Raw genomic sequence first — 7,674 nt, forward strand, 5'->3', positions numbered from 1 at the left:
GACTTGTTAAACTCCATAGTAAAACACTTGACTTTCTAAAGTTGCTAGAGAGAGAGTTAAGGGACTGGAAGGCATGTCTAGGAGAACTCATTAACACAGCAGCATGAGAAAGGGGCAGGGTGGGAAAACGAGGTCAGGAAAGATGGAAAGGAACGTGAGAGGATTCAATATGTTTGGTCCGACTAGAAAGAAAGGTGGAGGGAAATATCTTTTTTTTTTCTTTTCTTTTTTTGATTTTATTTTTTTCTTATCAGTTACATTTTATTAACTCTGTATCCCAGCTGTATCCCGCTCCCTCATTCCCTCCCAATCGGGAAATATCTTAAAAAGTCATGATTAGGTATTTTTCCAAACTGAGACAGAGTTGGAGTTCAAGCTTCAAGAGGTTTAACGAGTTCAAGCAATTACACCAAGTACACATTTCCATATTCACAAACTGAAGTTTTAAAGATGAACAAACAAAATTACCATTTAATGAGAAAAGACAGATCATTTGAGCCAATCACAGACTTCTCAGCGCAGTAGAGGCCAGGAGAAATGAAACACCATTCCCAATGTGTTGGAAAAAAAACACCAAGCAAGTCAGAATTTAACTTCCACTCAAAGAAGTATTGCACACTAGGGGTTATTTTTTTCATTGAAGACCAAACCTCAATTTTTAAAAAAGGTAAAGAAAGGAAGGAAATGAACCTCAGAAGAAGAAGTGGTCTACAGAGAACATTTTTCTTTTGGTAGGTGGGTGAGCATATGAGTTAAGTGTGAATCCACACTGTCTGCAGCCACCTATGAAGGAAAAAAAGAACTAAGATATTAGACAAGAAAAGCACGTAATGGAGAGTAAGTAAGAATGAGGGTGGCCTGGGTCTAAAAGTCCAAGGTCTTCTGTGGTTGAAGAACTGATTAACTTTATAGTTTTTTTAAGTCAAGTAAAAAAAAAAATTACAAGGTTAAGTAAGGACTAAAAGAAATGACACTTATGGGAATACAAAAACAAAGAACAAACAAACAAAACAAAACACACACGCCCCAATACACAGAAATAAGTAAATAGCACGTGAACCAACAAATCCAGCCACGTCATTTCAATGACACATATTCAAATTACAGCAAGAAAATTAACATTAAGCAAACATTAGTCAAAGAAAGTTCATGCAACTGATATCAAACAAAAGAGATTGTACAGCAAAAAGAGTTTGAGATGAAGAAACTCAAGTTTGTGAAAGAATTAATTGCTTCAGGAATGGCTTTGCTGAACAGCATCATTTTGCCTATAGAAACGTTGTTTCACAACCTGCTTCTCACAAGCTCAGTAACCAAGTGGGTTTCCTAGTAAGGGGAACAGGAACTATTTCTGACATGAACTCAATGACTGACTCCTTTACCTCCTTCCCCCCCCCACCCCCAAGGGAGGAACAGTCTTGCTAGGCCATAGAGGAGGACATGGCAGCCAGTCCTGAAGATACCTGATAAGCTAGGGTCAGATGGAAGGGGAGGAGGACCTCCCCTAGCAGTGGACTTGGAAAGGGGCAGGGAGATAATGAGGGAGAGAGGGTGGGATTGGGAGGGAATGAGAGAGGGGGCTACGGCTGGGATACAAAGTAAATAACCTGTGATTAATATAAATAAAAAAATTAAAAAAAGAAAGTATTCCAGCATCTCAAGTAATCAGCTCTAAAACTAATAAACCCAGTTCTGTCTTCTCTCTTGTTATTTAACCCAGTGACAATCCAGAAGGCATAAATCACTTATCTTTCAGCAATGTCAAGACAGATGGCTCCCGTTCAGTACTCGCATTGTTTTATTTGCTATGCACCATTCAAAAAGCAGCTGAAGGAATTTAGAATAAAACAAGAGCTCTCTCTTTGCACTCTGGGGGCATTGATTTCAGTGTATGAGCAATGATACTAAATGTTAAATATTATACAAAACAAACCCGAGTTTCCAGGCATAACAACACATAGTTTCAGGGGCTGGAAGCCTGGTCCTCTGTTTCAGGTGCATCGTTTGTCATCCACCTTCACATTACTTTACTCCCTTCCCTCTTTCTCTTTGCGGCTGAGTAGATGCCCCATGTATGGGGTACAGGTGGTGCACGCTCTGCCCAGCACCCTGTCACTGTGAGGCTAAGAGCAAATAATGTACACGAAAGCCTTTTACAATCCTTTTAGTGCTGTGTGAGATACTGTTTATACTGTGTTGTGCCCTGCGATGGATGGTCAATATTAAAAACCACTGTTTCTTGAGGGTACCTGTGAAATCTGTTGTCTGTTACCATGTGTCTTGTCGAACTTTTAAGAGCAAGGCTGCCGTCAGTTACCTACATGTTCAAATATAAGGCAGGCAGCGGTTCAGTACACGGTTCTCACCACTCCCTTTACAACGCTGAATATGTACCCAAGCCTAGAACTACATCTGTATCCAAAGAGGAGGAAAAGAGCCTGGGTGCTCAGTGTGAGCCAATGTTTTTCCACCTCCCCTTCCTTGATGTTCCCTGAGCTTTGGCTGGAGTGGGGTTAGGGTGATATAGGAATTGCACTTAGGGCTGACCATTAACAGTCACCTACTCTCAGCAATTTGACCACCTGCAAGTTTCTGCATTGACTACTGCCTGCTGCTGGGGGGGGGGGGGGGAAGGCTGCTCTGACCAAGGCCGTGTATTCACTGGAGCATAGGTAACTTTCCAGTGGTCACACCCTGAAATAAGAATGACTCACCCTCCCCTGGCAGCTTTGCCTGCCAAGAACTCCTCAGTAAGGGGTGGTTCCTTAAGAGAGCCTCCTCCATTCAGGTTGGAACTTTGCCCGGCTTCACCTTGCACAGGTAAGCACAGATGCTGCGCGTTCGTGAATAGGCTAGCCATGCTACATCTGTAAGACAGCAGTTCACAGCACTCTTACCAGCCCTCTGACCTTACACCAGTGCATGGGTAGATAAATGGGGTCGGGGGGAATAAAGCTAGGAGGGGAGATGTGTGGTGGGGAAGATTTGGGAACAGGCAGAGATGGGAGGGGGATATGATCCCATTTCAGTGTGTACATGTATGAAATCCCAAAGGAAAAAAATTAAAAAATTATTTTAGTGGTGGATTTCATAACTCTGGTAAACATAACTCCATCGACTTTGCCTTGTCTCACTGCATTTGGCCCTTAAGTTTTATTTAGGTAATCCTGAATTCTTGAGGTAGATTACACAAATCTGAAGCAAACAACAGAAATTTACTGAATGGACTGATTACTTTTTTTAAAAAAAATACAAATTGTAATGCTAACCCAATCATTAGCTGATTGTCTTGGAGAAGTCATTGGGGAGCTTGTCCTATGTGGCTCTATCCTAAACTCAGTCCATAAGGGAACTGGTCATATAAGAGCTGAGCGCTGTATTCCTATGACCTGACCACCAATAAGAGAAACTTGGCATCATGTCAATCAGATGATGAAAAGGAGCACCACAATGAGGGTAGACCAGTGGTCTCGAACAGGTCACCCTAGGAAGGATACCAGAGTATTTCTATGAAACCTGTCTTGTCTGAGCTGCATAGTCTCAAGTTAGTCACAGGCAAACATCAACAAATGAAGATTAAAGTGTTATGTATGTGAATCAATGACCAGTTTTTAAATCTACGTGGGAAAAAAAAAAAAAAAGACTGAAGAGCTATCTCAGATTAAAGGAGACCAAAGCAATAGACACCTAAAGTTTGTAGTGACCCTGAGGTTAATTTTGTGCTTAAGGGGAAAAGAAGGTTATATAAAGAACTATCAGAAAGGGCTGGAGAGATGGCTCAGCAGTTAATAGCACTGGCTGTTCTTCCAAAGGTCCTGAGTTCGACTCCCAGCAACCACATGGTGGCTCACAACCATCTATAATGAGATCTGGTTCAACTCTTCTGGTGAGCAAGCATATATACAAGGCAGAATACTGTACATAATAAATAAATAAATCTTTTAAAAAAGAGAGAAAGAACTATCGGAGCAAGCGATAACATTGGGTTCTAGATTTGACATGATAAAATGAAGTGCAGTATTAAAGACCATGAACCTGACCACTGCACCGTGGTTAAACAAGGGGTTAATCTTGAGCTTAGGGAAGACACAGAGGAGCATTAAGCCAGCCCCTTTGTTTGTGTGGAACTCATGCTGTGGACGTTTCAGTCCAGCCAAGCTTGTCTCAGAGTGTTCAGAAGAGCAAATTGGAGAGGTCCTGTGGAGTGCCTCTTCTAAAGATGCATTCACTAGGATGCACAGACAGTGGCTGACCTCATCAGTGAGGAAACAGTGCCCAGGAGACCACGAGAACTGCTGGAACACGTTATAATGCTAACTCTTCTGGCTCGTAGCCAGTGGCAAGAAAGAGAAAGCGAGTCCAGTACTGAGGGGTGGAGTGACAGTTTTTCACTCTCATTTGGTGACTATTTGGTGACTCATTATTGCTCATGCCAGAAACATCACCCTAGAGGACGTAATTTTTTAAGTTTCTTATTAGCATGTACCAATCATCCGTAGTCATGGGTTTGGGGATGACATTTTTGCATGTGCATACAATGTATTTGATCATATTCACCCTCCATTAGCTTATTTCTCCCCCCCCCCAATCTGCCCAATCAGTTTCCCTTCAATTTCCCCACCCACCCTACCTCAATCCCCGATTTTTGTTGTTACCGTTTCTGTGTGGACCAACAAGCTTCGTTTCTTTTCCTTACAGAAGTTCAGGCAACTTCTCAGTGGCTACACCGCTGAAGAAACTGTCTCCTCCCCAGAACCATGAACTGCCATGAATCTTCAAGGAGGGGCAGGCCGTTGCGACATCCTCTGCTTGGACCGCCAGCAGCAATGTCGTTTTTTTTAAAAGGAGTAAGAGTCTAACTGTGTGTATGCTGGCTTTTGACCCGTTAGTCAGAACTGCCTGCCCAGTGATTTACTTTCAAGGGTGGGAGCGAAGGTTTGTCTGTCCACATATAATTTAACCATATTAGGAAGTAGATACTTGGCTAATGAGAGTGCTGTGGGCATCTGAGGTAGCCTTTTCTGCTTCTCACGTTCTTGCAGTAAGCTAACCTTAGTCCTTCAGGTTTTATCTCAGTTCACCCCACGTGTCATTTATCGTTTTCAAAGCCTGCTTCACACACTTCTCCGGGACATTCCATTGACCTGAGAAAGCTGTGGCTCAGAAAGCTATGGCTGCCTGGCAGTTGCCTCTGCCTCACCCTGAACCTGTTACTGGCTCTCCCTGTTCTCCCCACTTTATTATCTGTGTCCAGTAGATAAGGATTCCAAGACCAGGAGCAACCTCCCAACTCATCTAAATCACCAAGCAACTAAGAATTAGTCTGGAAGCTTCTAAGGGCCTTCTGGCTCCTCCACAAAGGTAAGAAATAATCTGATGCCCATCAGCACCAGCAACGTCCTTGACAAGGTGTTGATTGAAAACAGAAGTCCTAGCTCTCATAAAGCAAGCTCCACATTTGTCTGCCGTGTAGCTTCAATCAAGCATTTCCTCACGAAGGCAGACAGCAGAAAGGGAAGGAAGGAGACGGTTTGGGTGTCAGAACACTCAGGCTTGAAACCAACCTTTAGGTGGCCCTCAGTGTGCGGTTTCGCTCCAGTAAAACGAAAAATTTGCTGGGTATGTGTGCGTGCCTGTGATAGGTCAGAGGTCAACGTTCAGCGTCTTCCCTTCTTACTGCTCACCTCAGTTTTAGGACAGCCTCTCACTGAGCTCTTTGCTTGCCGGTTGGCTAGAGTGTCAGGCCAGTGATCCTGTATCTGCCCATCTCCACCTCGGACAGCACCACTGCCAGCACTATGGTTATGGATGCATTGCCAACATTCCTGGCTTTGGAAATTTTGATCCTTATCCCCTCTGCTTGTTAGGACAAAGAGCAGCAGAACATGTAGATGGCAGCTGCATGTTAAACACAAAATCTACACACACACATGGCCTCAGCGTGGTGGCCCACACCTGAAATCACAGTATTTAGAAGCTGAACCAGAAAGATTTCTGTGAATTTGAGAACAGCCTGAGCTATGTAAAGAGTTCCAGGCAAACTTCAGCTGCAGAACAGACCTCAAACAATAAAATAAGATAAAACAAAATGGCCTGTTGAAGGTATGCAGCTCTCCAGAACCTTATAAGGCATATGAATGAGAGACATAAAACAGCATCTGAGGCACTCAGGCTGAGTTAGAACCCTCAAGTAGCAAAAATGCGGATGCAGTTGAAATATGTGAATATGTTTCTATTACTTTTTTTCTGTTGTGCTTTTAACGTTTTCTTTCCACTCCTAATTTTATGAACATCTTATTATTGTGCTTTGCCCTACATAGTCAGATCTATCTGGTTTTTAAATGGTCTCTTGCAGTCTCGAACCCAGAGAGTCCTTGACTCCTGGGGTCAGAAGGTTGTTCATCTGTGCTTTCCCTCATCGGTTTCTGGGCTCCACCTCCATGTGCTGGGATCACAGATGCACCATGGAACTTCTCATGTGGGTGTTGCAGACCCTTCCTCCTGCAAGCTAAAAAACCTCACCAGCTTCTAGTTGCTCCATTTTTAATGCAGAAAATAAATGGGATTCTTCTGTCTCAATTAAGTGTGGACATGCTGACAGAGTATCTTGCATAAGGCCTAAAGGTCAAGGCCTCCTTGAGCCTAAAGCAAAGAGTAGGGGAGAGTTAAGCATGTCATCACTGTCTCAGCCACCCCCACACCCCAACATCTCCTGTCAGCCTGAGGCTCCATCTCCTTGTGCTCATCTCTTCCAAAGTCCCATGGAACCTACACAAGAAGATGAAGATCTAGCAGGGGATCAGCACAGATCCACCCACTCCCTCATTCAGCCATTACTCTGGGGCATTAAAAGCTGTTCCAGGAACCTGAGCATTCAAAAGAAAAGACATAGGAGGAAGTCGGTCCCTTAGGCTAGTGGAAAAAGTGAGAGGAGGGACTTGGGTTAGAGAACTGGGAGGATGTGGTTGTGACACCCACTGTCACACCATTGGAGAACACGGATTTTCTCTTTCCCAGCAAGTATAAATTGCAAATGGCTTCTTAGTGAGCAGCAGATCAGTGTGGCTTCCCCTTCTCCTGGCTGGAATTTGTCTGGTTTGAACCTGTGCATTCTTGTGTGTGCTGTCGCCCTCTCTGTGAGCTCGTGAGTGTCAGTCCTATTGTATCTGGAAGATGCTGTTTCCTTGGTGCTACCCGCTACCTCCAGCTCTTAACCCTTAGCCTGTCCCTCACTTTTCTCACCAACACACTAGGCCCAGGAAGCCATCTTCTTGGAACAGTCCCTCCCGGGCAGAAACCTTCACTTATAAATCACTGCGGTTCCACTCCCAAATCTCCATGTGGTCATGCTAAGTGAGTGGATATGGAAGGTACGGAGTAGGGACAAGGAAGTGTGAGAGGTAGGGAGGGGCACGGGGAGGTGAGTTCACGGTGTGCTTGGCCAGTAGCAATGTTCAGACTCAGGAAACGGGGCTGCTCTGTCAGTGATAACACCCATCTCCCCTCACCTTTCTAAGTGCAGGCCGGGGTCAGGGAGCTTCAGGGTGTGTGAGTGTCAGGGGCATGGGGAGGGTGATGCAGAGACACAGTCTTGCGGAACGGCTTTTCTTCAAACCTCTCTAGGAAGGGAACTAGTCGTACGCTAACACACGCATCACCTGTCTACCCTGACAC

Source organism: Psammomys obesus, unplaced genomic scaffold (assembly GCF_907164565.1).
Source record: "Psammomys obesus unplaced genomic scaffold, mPsaObe1.curated_primary_1811, whole genome shotgun sequence".
Classification (NCBI taxonomy): domain Eukaryota; kingdom Metazoa; phylum Chordata; class Mammalia; order Rodentia; family Muridae; genus Psammomys; species Psammomys obesus.